We start from the raw sequence: 13,778 nt of genomic DNA, 5'->3' as shown, positions 1-13,778 counted from the left end.
ATTTTTACTGTATGTGTAGGTAGACTTCTCAGTATCAGAAGCCTTTAGAAATCTGAACTGTCACTTTGACAGTATATGCTTAAAACAAAAAAACAAAAAAAAACATCATGAATGAGTTATGCAAGTTGGTCACAAACTGATATTTGTACAGGTATCAATGGAAAATGTAAACTTCAGTGGCCGATGGATGAATGTGTGACATTACAGTGCAATTTCACTGCTCAGCTGGAAAGGATAGTACACTGGAGACTTATCGATACCAATACATAAAGTCTTTGCAAATTTCATTCTGTGTACTCTGCTGGACAGTAATTATGCCTCACAGACAGGTGTGTGAACAGTATGTGCAAATGTCAGCATTTGAGAATGGATGTCTCATTGTGCTAGAAGAAGCCAGTTGGAGTAATCAGCAGTCACTCAACATTCCAATAGGAGCAATGCCACTATTCAATAATGTTGGATTAATAGGTGGCTAACAAAAGGGGGGCTGAGTTCGTGGTGCTACCATGACCTCCACCAACGAGCACATTTGCAGTGGTGTTGATCACATTTGTCCTGGAATCTGATTGACTGCAGTAGAATAGTCTTCGGTGATGAGTCCTGCTTCGAACTGAGCTACTGTGATCAGTGATGACATGTCTGGAGATGCCCCAGACAGATTTGGCATGCCAACCTGACTGTCACCCACCACATGGCTTGACAACCAGGAGTGATGTTCTGGGGTGCCATTTCATTTTATAGCAAGACCCCTTTTAATCATCATCCTTGGCAACCTTACAGTGCAGTGGTACATTGACGATATTCTACACCTGTTTTGTTGCCCTCTACACCCTGTTTTGTTGCCCTTTGTGGCAAACCATCCTAGGTTTAAATTTCAGCAAGATAATGCCTACCTACACACTGTGTGAGATTCTACTGCTAGTCTTCATGCTTGATAAACCCTACCTTGGCCAGCAATGTCACTGGATCTCTCCACATTTAAGAGTCAAACATTATGGGCAGGGCCCACCAGCTATCTTGGGAGTTTGACAATTAAATGTGTCAATGAGACAGAATTTGGCACAATATCCCTCAGAAGGAGATCCAACAACTCTATCAATGATTGCCAAGTTGAATAGATGCTTGCATAAGAGCCAGAGGTGAACAAACACATTATTAACTTGTTCCGTTTGTGAAGCTTTTTTGTCTTGTGTAAATCACCCAGTTTTTCTGAAATTGTAATCATCTGTTTGTACATGTACATCACATCTACAGATATCCATCCCATCCCATTCAATTCCTTTATGGTGCATCATTTTTTTCTGTCTTTGAGTGTATTATTTGTGGTCATATGGTTAAAAAGCTGACTGTGTGTTTGCTTCTCAAAAATTTTTGAGAAATCTGGCAAAAAGTGAAATTGAATGGAAATTTGATGATGTTTAACTCATTTCTTATAAAAATGCTGAACTCAGCATATTTCAACCATTCAGAAAATGTTCCTCTGATAAATGACTGGTTACATAAATAACTTTATATGGTGCCCTGAAGCACATGCTTTAATTAACTTTGTTGATAATTTATCATAACTATTAGAATTTTTTTTATTTTAAAGATTTTATGGTGAACAGTACTTCTACTGGTGTAATGAGGGTCATGTTCATGTTACTGTGTATAAAGAAGATAGAAAATATGTATTTTTTAAAAAGAAAATTAAAAACCACCCATTCATTATTTGCCCTTACGCTGTTAAAGAATATCTTGAAGTAAAAATTTAAATAGTATATCAGTATGCATTGCAAAGGGACACTGTAACAAATTTTAAACTGTAAATAGGATCACTTCCAATATGTGGGGATGTATGAAACAATATTTCATGTCAAAATGTTGTTGCTGCTATCCCTTACTTTTCCTTTGTTTTCCTGGCAGTGCTGAGAGAAGGTTAAGTAATTACAGGAAAATGAACTATATTATCATTGGTGGCTTTTATAATATACTTTTAATGACATTTTTGTGTAAATTCTATTAAATGTAATTATTTTTTTTATCTTTTCGTAAGATATATGAACCATTCAGATTATAAATGTAATCATACATAACCATATTCTGAAAAGGAAAGTTGTTTGATATGATATACAGAAAGCTGTTCCAAATTTGTAATGAACAACAGGTTTAAAAGCAAAAGTCCATTTTTTTACAGGTAGAACAATTACAATTTATACATTCCACAGTTGTTGAATATATAAATTTCTATTTAAAATGTGAACTGTTTTCGGTTAATCCTTTTACAAAATATCACAATTCTCCAATGAAAGGTTATGCCTGATGGATGACATCTTTAATTGACCAAGTTTTAGAAATTTTTAGTCTCATATTCTTTGAAATGAAATTGATGGGTGCTCTAAAATGAAAAATGTCAATTAACAAAAAATGCTACTCTGAGTAGTAGTAAAAGGTTAATGTGTTCTGTGGATGGCGTGGGTTTGTGTCTTGTATTATTGTGGTATACTTCATCTTTGTGGATTTATTTTTGTCTATTTATCCATCCATCCTAGGTACATTCAGTACAACAGTGTTGGACGTACTGCTGGTTCTAGGATGATAAACAAATCAATAAATATAATGGAGACCAACTGTACCACAATAATACAAGATACAAATGGCAGTGCAGAAAATTGTCCAGAAATCCAATAGGTCACAACTTCATGCCACAAACATCTAACTTAACCGATGTTTATCTTTTTGGTCTCTTGTCTGTGAGAAGAATTTGCATGGACAATGGCCCCTTCATTTTGTTGAGAAAACTTTTGTTAGAAATATTCTGAATGTTACCATCATATCTTCACCTCTACATCTGTAGTTTGCAAAACAACTGTAAGATGTATGGCAGGGATACTTTTCTTTAAAGCATGTGTTACAGGTTTGGTATTGCTCCATTATTCTTTTCTAAGATATTATTTATTTTGCTACCTCCCCAGTTACTAGGGAAGTGAAAGCTACAGCAGGCTATAGTACAACATTCTTAAGAGTCATCCCTTGAAACAAATTTCTGAAATTTTTTATCAAGGTTTTTGATATAAACCCATTATTCTCTCAATGAACCAAAGCCTGCTTGCCTGGCCTTACCCACACCTGAATCCAGTGATAGGATTTACGGAACACAATGTGTAAATGGGAGAAACAGTGTACCTTTTTAAATGCTGACAGCATATGAAAAAAGGAGTATAATGGAAAAGCAACATATACAGTAAACTTTTTCACAAAAATTGTACCTGACACCATGCCACAATCCATCTGTACCTAATATACTGAGACATCACCATGGAGATCCTTTGACAGTGTTCATAGGACACTACAGTTGCAATGACCAAACTGACGACAATGAAAATGATTTACATGGATTGTTCCCATGTACAGCTTGTCCTACCAAAAGTTCAGTTTTGTTCACATTTTACAGTTTTTGTTTTGTTTAATATGCAACTTGGCACTTTATGACATTTACTCTGTAAGACTCAACACTATTCTAATAGTAGTTGTTGGTATAAATATGATATTAATGTACTCATGGCTGTTCCTTCAGCTACTCATCTCTTCTGCTCCCTCCAATAATGGCAAAGATGGTGATGACAATCTGCAAATACGGTCCCCCCCCCCCCCCCCCCCCTCCTCTTCCCTGCAATTTGCACTGCAAGTGCATCTACTGATCAAGATCAAGTGAACACAGGATACACTGTGTACCCATTGGCAACACTACCACTTTTCTGTCAGTGTCCGAAGGGGAGGAGGAAACAAAACTATACTAGGAACACTGTACTTTTGTCAGAGTGCAGGTGGCCTATGTCATAAGTTGATCTCAGCTGAAGATTCACCTGTCATGTTTTTTCGAACCTGCACAAATTCTCATACCTTAAAACTGCAATTCAACCACTAGTGAACTTTGGTGGTTTAGAATGTCTACAAATACATTTGCTTTCTATTCCCATATAATGTTAATATACAGTGAATTACTTTGAAATGGGACAGCTGCATTTATCTAGAGCCTTTTCAATGTCACATGAATGTAACACATACACTTTTTGTCACAGTTGATCAGTGGTTGAGAGAAATGGTCTCCTTCATTGCCAGCAAGATCAAATGTGATGCTCCAAGGAGACACCTCATTCCTGATGTTAGGGTGCTTCATGAACTGAAAAAGACACTGTCTATCAGTACATAACACGTTACATTCTGTGTGTGTATCTCAGGAAGTCCTCTGACTATCCTTCATGAGCAATGACTACACTCATTCATCCACAAAAAACATTTGTCTGCATCTTCAGTTGATTTCATTGATTTTTTTGTGGATTTTACACCAAACTTTTTTCTCAGGCAAAGCTACATGATTTTGTCATTAGTTAAAAGAACCTTGTCTGGACACAGGAAAACCCTCATGCAACAGGTGTTCTTGGATTGTTGGAGAGGGTCAGCATCAGTATGTTGGCTAATGCTGAAGGTGTTTCTGTGATTGGGAGATATGATTCACTCTACACTATAAGGGTACATAGTTGTCCTACCTCCATGATGTAGCACTGGGATTGTAGAATGTTGTTTGTATGACATGTAATTTCAGAATGATGATGCACCTAATGTATTTTGTACTTCCCATACAAGGTCATATCAAGTTAATGATCAGATGGAGTGCATATATCAAGGAAAACCAGTTAAATGGACTCTACAACTTCTCAATTTAAAACTATTTGCAATGGAGTGTATCTGCACCTATCCAGTCAGAATATCAATAGGGGTGGCTTGTGTGCAAGACAATGGAGATTTTACACTCACATGACATTTTCGAGTCACTGCACAAGAGCATGCCACACATATACTATGCATGCAACAAAGTTCTCAGTAGCCATGTTGAGCTCTTTTTGACTCACCTTCATTTAACAACTCGGTGCAGTTATAAGCTGGTTCTTGTGTATTATTCACGTGTTACTCATTTTGCGTCTCCTGTCAATGAAAAATAGAGTTCAAATCATAGCTGGGATGCTATTTTCATGTTTGTAAGTAGATGTCAGAGGCAACATGGTTTTAATATGATATGAATGTATATACAAATAATTCATGTCCAAAACAGGAGAGTCCAAAAATGATTTGCACAATACTGTCACTTAGTAAAAAAAATCATCTTGTTCTCACTCAATAATTCACCTATTAATGTCAACAGTTTCAAGCCAGCAGTCCAAGGTCATTGTCTTGAGTTATGGATGTTCTGAAATACTGTTCTTATATAAGCCTGATTTTCGAATATCATCTTTCAACTGAGGCAAAGTTAGTGGTAATGCGACAAGAATTATCAATGCATTAGATAGTTTAGGAACAAATGACATCAAACTACATTTTTTATTATATATGAAAATAATTCTTAAGTGGAGTGACCTATCTGCTACTCCATTATAAATTCTACACTCACTATCTCTCAAAAAAAGTGAAGCACTCGGAAGACATGGCCAGATATCAATGTTACTTTGTACATGTGCACATCATTGGTGGGTATGTAAATGATTTAGAGTTGCAGTTGACTTGACTAATGGGACTGCCAACAGGGTACTTTAGTGTTCTTTATGTTTAATGTTGCTACCAGGCCTGGTAGATTATATAAGGGACATGAACGGCATCAGATGTTGACTACTCACTCGCTAGCTTCGTCAGGTTCACCCTCCGATGTCAACATGCTCAGACGTCGTACTGTGGAGGGCCTGGTGGATTGCTGTCCAGCAGACCCTGCTCAGTCAGTGGGCCCATCTGCCCCCCCCCCCCCCCTCTCCCCACCACCCGGCTTATGATGAACCAAGATACCACATTGGACATGATTACAGAAATAATAATGCCCGAATTAGAAGTTCCTATCCCAGAATTGTAGAACAGACACCTATCAATTTCATCCACTTGTGTGACAAACAAGGGGAGAGCCTCTGCTGATGCTGCCATCCACTGGGTCTCAATGAAAGTGAAGGAATAGAAAAGGATGCCTGTACCTGATGCTGTGGGTTTTGCACGGGCCACGAGGACAAAGTGATGGATGGAACTTTCCATCACAATTCCAGTAGATACTTCTAATGCCTTTCAAATGCTAGATATGGCTGTTAGTGAGGTACGTAAAGAACAGAAGCCCCTGCCCATCACTGTCAAATCTGAGAACTTTTATGCTGAACTCTCTTGTCTTCTGTTGCAACTAATGGGAACAGTTCAGTTTATGGTGGCATTGTGAAATGATGCACCAACTGCTCTGGCTTGTGGCAGAGACTCCAAACAAAGCTCAATGCCAGGAGTGCTTTGGAGCCATCGTCCTTGATGTGCCAAGAGTGTTTGACTTTGATTGGTACCAGGAGCTTCTACACAAGCTGCCTGGCATGGGAATCCCCTTGTCACATGTATGCCTCCTACATTCCTATCTGTATGGACACAGTTTCCATATGTGGTGCAGCCAGCTGCAGGTGGTGGCTCATGTCGGCACTAATGACGTGTGTCGCTTTGGATCTGAGGAAATTCTTTCTGGATTCCAGCGGCTATCTGATTTGGTGAAGGCTGCCGGTCTTGCTTACGAGATGAAGGCAGAGCTCACCATCTACAGCATCGTTGACAGAACCGACTGCGGGCGTTTGATGCAGAGTCAGGTGGAGGGTCTGTATCAGAGGCTCAGATGGTTTTGCGACCGTGTTGGCTGCAGATTCCTTGACTTGCGCCATAGGGTGGTGGGGTTTCGGGTTCCGCTGAATAGGTCAGGAGTTCACTACACTCAGCTGGCGGGTACACAGGTAGCGGAGGCTGTGTGGCGTGGACTGGGCGGTTTTTTAGGTTAGAAGGCCTCGGGAAAGTACAGGCTGGGCTGCAATCTCAAAGGATGCATGGCAAATACAGGACGTGCTTGGATCAAGGAACAGTCGGAATTGTAGTTGTAAATTGTTGTAGTTGTGCTGGGAAAGTCCCTGAGCTTCAAGCGCTAATAGAAAGCACAGAAGCTGAAATCGTTATAGGTACAGAAAGTTGGCTAAAGCCTGAAATAAGTTCTGCAGAAATTTTTACGAAGTCTCAGACGGGTTCAGGAAAGATAGATTAGGCAGAATTGGTGGTGGAGTGTTTGTGTCTGTCAGTAGTGGTTTATCTTGTAGTGAAGTCAAAGTAAATACTCCATGCGAATTGGCGTGGGTGGAGGTTATACTTAACAGCCGAACTAAGTTAATAAGCGGCTCCTTCTACCGACCCCCGGATTCCGATGATATAGTTGCTGAACAGTTCAGAGAAAATTTGAGTCTCGTAACAAATAAATACCCCACTCATACGGCTATAGTTGGTGGGGACTTCAACCTACCCTCAATATGTTGGCAAAAATACTTGTTCAAAACCGGTGGTAGGCAGAAAACATCTTCCAAGATTGTCCTAAATGCTTTCTCCGAAAATTATTTCGAGCAGTTAGTCCACGAACCCTCGCGAATTGTAAATGGTTGTGAAAACACACTTGACCTCTTAGCCACAAACAATCCAGAGCTAATAGGGAACATCATGACTGATACAGCGATTAGTGATCACTAGGTTGTTGTAGCTAGGCTCAATACCGTTTCTTCCAAATCCACCAGAAACAAACGCAAAATAATTTTACTTAAAAAAGCGGATAAAGTGTCACTAGAAGCCTTCTTAAGAGACAATCTCCATTCCTTCCAAACTGACTATGCAAATGTAGACGAGATGTGGCTCAAATTCAAAGATATAGTAGCAACAGCAATTGAGAGATTCATACCTCATAAATTGGTAAGAGATGGAACTGATCCCCCATGGTACACAAAACAGGTCCGAACGCTGTTGCAGAGACAAAGGAAAAATCATGCGAAGTTCAGAAGAACGCGAAATCCCGAAGATAGGCTAAAATTTACAGACACGCAAAATTTGGCACGGACTTCAATGCGAGATGCCTTTAATAGGTTCCACAATGAAACATTGTCTCGAAATTTGGTAGAAAATCCGAAGAAATTCTGGTCGTATGTAAGGTACACAAGCGGCAAAACGCAGTCAATACCTTCGCTGCACAGTGCCGATGGTACTCTTACCAACGACTGTGCCGCTAAAGCGGAGTTATTGAACGCAGTTTTCTGAAATTCCTTCACCAGGGAAGACGAATGGAATATACCAGAATTTGAAACACGAACAGCTGCTAGCATTAGTTTCTTATAAGTACATACCTTAGGGGTTGCAAGGCAACTCAAATTGCATGATACGGGCAAGTCTTCAGGTCCAGATTGTATACCGATTAGATTCCTTTCAGATTACGCTGATACAATAGCTCCCTACTTAGCAATCATATACAACCACTCACTCACCGATAGATCTGTAACTACAGATTGGAAAATTGCGTTGGTCGCACCAGTGTTTAAGAAGGGTAGTAGGAGTAATCCATCGAACTACAGACCTATATCATTGACGTCAGTTTGCAGTAGGGTTTTGGAGCATATACTGTATTCAAACATTATGAATCACCTCGAAGGGAACGATCTATTGATACGTAATCAGCATGGTTTCAGAAAACATCGTTCTTGTGCAACGCAGCTAGCTCTTTATTCGCATCGACAGGGGATCTCAAGTTGATTCCGTATTTCTAGATTTCCAGAAAGCTTTTGACACCGTTCCTAACAAGCGACTTCTAATCAAGCTGTGGGTCTATGGGGTATTGTCTCAGTTGTGCGACTGGATTCATGATTTCCTGTCAGGAAGGTCGCAGTTCGTAGTAATAGACGGCAAATCATCGAGTAAAACTGAAGTGATATCAGGTGTTCCCCAGGGAAGCATCCTGGGACCTCTGCTGTTCCTGATTTATATAAATGACCTGGGTGACAGTCTGAGCAGTTCTCTTAGGTTGTTCGCAGATAATGCTGTAATTTACTGTCCAGTAAGGTCATCCGAAGACCAGTATCAGTTGCAAAGTGATTTAGAAAAGATTGCTGTATGGTGTGGCAGGTGGCAGTTGACGCTAAATAACGAAAAGTGTCAGGTGATCCACATGAGATCCAAAAGAAATCCGTTGGAATTCGATTACTCAGTAAATAGTACAATTCTCAAGGCTGTCAATTCAATTCGAGTACCTGGGTGTTAAAATTACGAACAACTTCAGTTGGAAAGACCACATAGATAATATTGTGGGGAAGGCGAGCCAAAGGTTGCATTTCATTGGCAGGACACTTAGAAGATGCAACAAGTCTACTAAAGAGACAGCTTACACTACACTCGTTCGTCCTCTGGTAGAATATTGCTGTGCGGTGTGGGATTCTTACCAGGTGGGATTGACGGAAGACATTGAAAGGGTGTAAAAAAGGGCAGCTCGTTTTGTATTATCACATAATAGGGGAGAGAGTGTGGCAGATATGATATGCAAGTTGGGATGGAAGTCATTAAAGCAAAGATGTTTTTCGTCGCGGCAAGATCTATTTACAAAATTTCAGTCTGCAACTTTCTCTTCCGAATGCGAAAATATTTTGTTGAGCCCAACCTACATAGGTAGGAATGATCATCAAAATAAAATAAGAGAAATCAGAGCTTGCGCACTGTTCGGCAGTGGAATGGTAGGGAGAGAGTATGATTGTGGTTCGATGAACCCTCTGCCAAGCACTTAAATGTGAATTGCAGAGTAATCATGTAGATGTAGATGTGGGCAGAAGGGAAGTGACCAGAATACCTGATTCGTACTACCATACACCAGGGTCATCCGTGGACCATTGCTGTATGCTTTGTACACAATGTACACTGTAATGACAGAATGAGCCCTCTTGGCTCTCTATGCCAATGATATGGTGCTCTACAGCCACACTAAGAATGACACCCATCTTCACTACTGGCTGCAACAAGTCATCAAGGATTGATGCTATGGGTCACCAAATGGCCTCTGGAATTCAATGATGAGAAAACTCAAGTCACTGTGGTTGTTGGATGACCAATGACGGCAGCACTGCCATTGACAACTGTCTGGGAACACGCAGACCACCATTTCACTTTATCTAGCTATCTACTTGACACTCATATATTGAATTTTCCAGTATACATCAGTTGTCTGGGGCAATGCAAAGGACACGCCATTGATCATCTACAGGAGCTTCATGATCATACACTCCACCTGGCCCTCTACCTATTACTTTGTGTCCCAACAGATGATCTGATGTGAATTAGCAAAGTACCTTCCCTTTGTGAGAGATACCAGTTGACTGTGAACCTCTTCTACAGGAAAATAGTGAAGTCCACCAACCTGCAAGAGCATACACTTGGCACATGTGTGCTGCGCAATGCGTATTGGTCACACCTATGACCAAATTGTTGTCAGTACAAGAAGATGTTACAAAACCATTGCACGTTTTCACCAAGGACAACCAAAACCATGGGACAGCACAACACCACCACTACTTGGAGATGTAACTACTCAAGTTTCAGCTCTGCCGATGCTCATGATGTGATGAAATTCCGTCGCACTGTGTAATGATGAACGATGTTGAGTGATCAGTATACCCACCAGCAGACATACATATGGATGCAGATGAGCTAGTGTGGTTCTCGCAGTAGAGTAGAATGGACAGCTAACACCAATTGTATGCATGCAGCTTTGTGTGAGCAGAACTGCTGACCCACGTGTTTATTTACCAGCAACAACAGGCTATGAAAGTCATTTCATATGACTAACATGCTCCTGGCTTCCACATCGAACAGTGCTCTTGATTCAGCATACTTGCTGTTTGTCATTCGAACTGGTTGTGTGCGTGATTTTCTCCGTGTCAGTCTCTACACGTTCGGACTCTCTGCTCCCCTGTACATTGACCAGCATGTTGACTTTTTTCTCTTTTGAGGTCCATTTCCCCAGCTTTCAGATCGAGCACCCACCATTAGCTAGATTAGTGATAGCTATGCTGACAGGACAGTTTCGTGATGTTGTCAGGTCTGTACTGGTACAAAAGTGCAGACAAAAAAGTTTCTTATGCATGTACCGCTTTTTTCCTTGGTATTAATTTGTGGCCATTTCTGCAATGCTGGCAGGAGGAGTTGTACCTCCAGAAGCAACAACACCACCAACTGGAAAAGGAACAGCTGCAGGAGCTGCTCAAACAGAATGCAGAATTGACCCGCTCTCATGCGACGTTGGTGATGGGCCAGGCACCTGCAAAGAAGCCTTTTTCTAGCTGCCCCGGATGCCATTTGCCAGTTTTGATGAATCTACGGAAAGATGGGAGAATTATCTGCCCTGATTCTTTTCACTATCAGATAATGGGTAACATCAGTTAAGCTGATAAGAATGCCTTTCTGTTGTCCAATAGTGCCAAGAAAACTAACCTTGAGGAACTCTGTTAGTGGGTCACGTATTATTTTAACTATCAAACCCATGTGGTGGCAGCATGTGAAGAGTTACAACACATAATTACGGTGCCAGATGGAATATTATGATCTCTGTAGAAAACAGTAGGTATGTTAAGGTTGATCTTATTTTGTCACATTCTGGTATCTTTACATTTTTAGTGTTGAATAGAGCTTAGGCAGATGGGAGTATAATCCATTCATTATTTAATAACAACCATTCAAGTGAAGAAATTGATTTACACAGTTGTTATTGTCCTGTGGCGCCTTTTGCTAAAGAGATGGCGAAGGAGTTTAAATGTTCTTTGAGCTTGTAAAAGTTGTAAGTGAAAACGGAATAATTCCTGACTGGCTTGCACTGTGCCAAAATGCCCAATTGCATGGTATGTAAAAATTAAGCGAGTAGAATTCTCACCCTTTTCAGTAGCTTGCAGTCTCTAACTTTCTGATTTCATGGTCAGAACATAAAAGGAAATAATAGTTTTCTGCAGGTCAGCTCATCAGAGAAACCCTCTGCCTCCTGCATACCAATCTGAAGCAAGACAGGTATTTTCTCTAGATTGTAAAATTAACCATAATCATGAAAAGTGGCACTAGGAAATAACCTGTTCATACCTCTCTCGCTAATGTAAATCCCTTGTGTACTGCGACTAACAAATCTTTCAAGAATAATCTTCAAATTGTGGGCATATCTGATTTTCAAAATTATTAAATTATTTTTCTCTAACAAATCAGTCAACAATTTTTCAATGCTTGTAAGTAAGCCAAATCAGACAGAAGGAGATTTTACACTGGGTACCATTTACACAATGTAAATATATACATAATTCTCATATACATATGTACAAAGCAACAATACTACTGTTACATAAATGTTTGTTTGTTTCATGCTATGTGCAACTGATTGCATGATGCCAAGCAAGTTACAGTAATAAGGAAATGTTTTCCAAGATTCTGGAACAATAAAACCAGAACAGAAAAATCTGGAAATAATCCGACTGTGAAATATTTTTCCAATGGCAGCAAAACAGCACAATAGGTAAACAACATCAGTACTCATTCGTAGCTCTTGCTACAGTTAAATGTGGGAGTACAATTGAATTTTTATGAGACCCACTGTGTGACATGCACAGAATTTGGTATATTTTCTAGTACTTCCAGAAATTTTTATTTTTGTAGTAATTTGTCTTTACATAAAATTTGACAAGAAGACAGAAATGTTCTTGCAAGCATGCAAACATGCTTAGCATGATGCAATTGGTTTGCAAGGAAATATTTTTCAGTAGCAGCGGTAAGTTACAGCTAACCATCATCTGTGAACTGCTTACATAGTGAACATAATTTCAGAAATCCATACACATTGTTATGCTTAAAATTAAGTTTGAAACAAGAACCATGGAAAGTTCAGAGGCAGAGAACACTTAAGATACTGTATTCAAAAGTAATGTTGAAAATTTTCTGGGTAGCAGTAACAGTGTGGTCACGCTGCCAGGTGACGCAACGTCACAGCCAGAGAGCAATATTAGTTCCAAAGTAAAAAACCACTGAGCGGGGTGGTACAGTGATTAGCACACTGGACTCACATTCAGGGGGAAGATGGCTCAAACCTGCGTCTGGTCATTCTGATTTAGGTTTACCATGATTTTCATATATCACTTCAGGGAAATGCCAGGATGGTTCCTTTGAAATGGCATGGTTGACTTCCTTCCCCAATCCGATGGGACCGATGACCTCGCTGTTTGGTCTCCTTCCCTAAATCAACCAAACCAATCAAGTAGCAAACCCTACACCTGATCCTTTTGTGCAGTTATATCAATGGATAGAAGATTTACTCAATCAGAAACTTGATTACAACATCAAAAACTTGATAAAAGATTTGACAAAAACAGAACAATACTTCAGTAAAATTAGACGCTTTTACTAATGATGTTAGTAATCTTACTGATATGCATTACACTTTGAAAACAGACATTGCATATCACATCATTGAAGTGATACATGGCAACCTAGAAGGAAAAACTAATGACATTTCAACACTGAAAGCTATAGTAAAAGACATACCGAAAACAGATTAAAAACCGAGAAATAATTTTGATGCAATGCATTTAGAACACACGATTCTACAGTCCACAATTCAACAGGTAGTCAAACAAATAGATGACATAACAAAACACGAAAAAGAAGTTGATTATTTTTTATGAGAGAAAGAGACTTGAATTGATAACAGGTTAGAGAAAAAGCTACAGAAGGCTGTTGAGCAAATGATTACTGGAAATGAAATGAAATGTCGTGTGGTTAAGGCCTCCCGTCGGGTAGACCGTTCGCCTGGTGCAGGTCTTTCGATTTGACGCCACTTCGGCGACCTACGCGTCAATGGGGATGAAATGATGGTGATTGGGACAACACAACACCCAGTCCCTGAGCGGAGAAAATCTCCGACT

Source organism: Schistocerca cancellata, chromosome 3 (genome assembly GCF_023864275.1).
Source record: "Schistocerca cancellata isolate TAMUIC-IGC-003103 chromosome 3, iqSchCanc2.1, whole genome shotgun sequence".
NCBI lineage: Eukaryota > Metazoa > Arthropoda > Insecta > Orthoptera > Acrididae > Schistocerca > Schistocerca cancellata.
The sequence above is the reverse complement of the archived record's forward strand: the minus strand, read 5'-3'. Positions refer to the sequence as shown.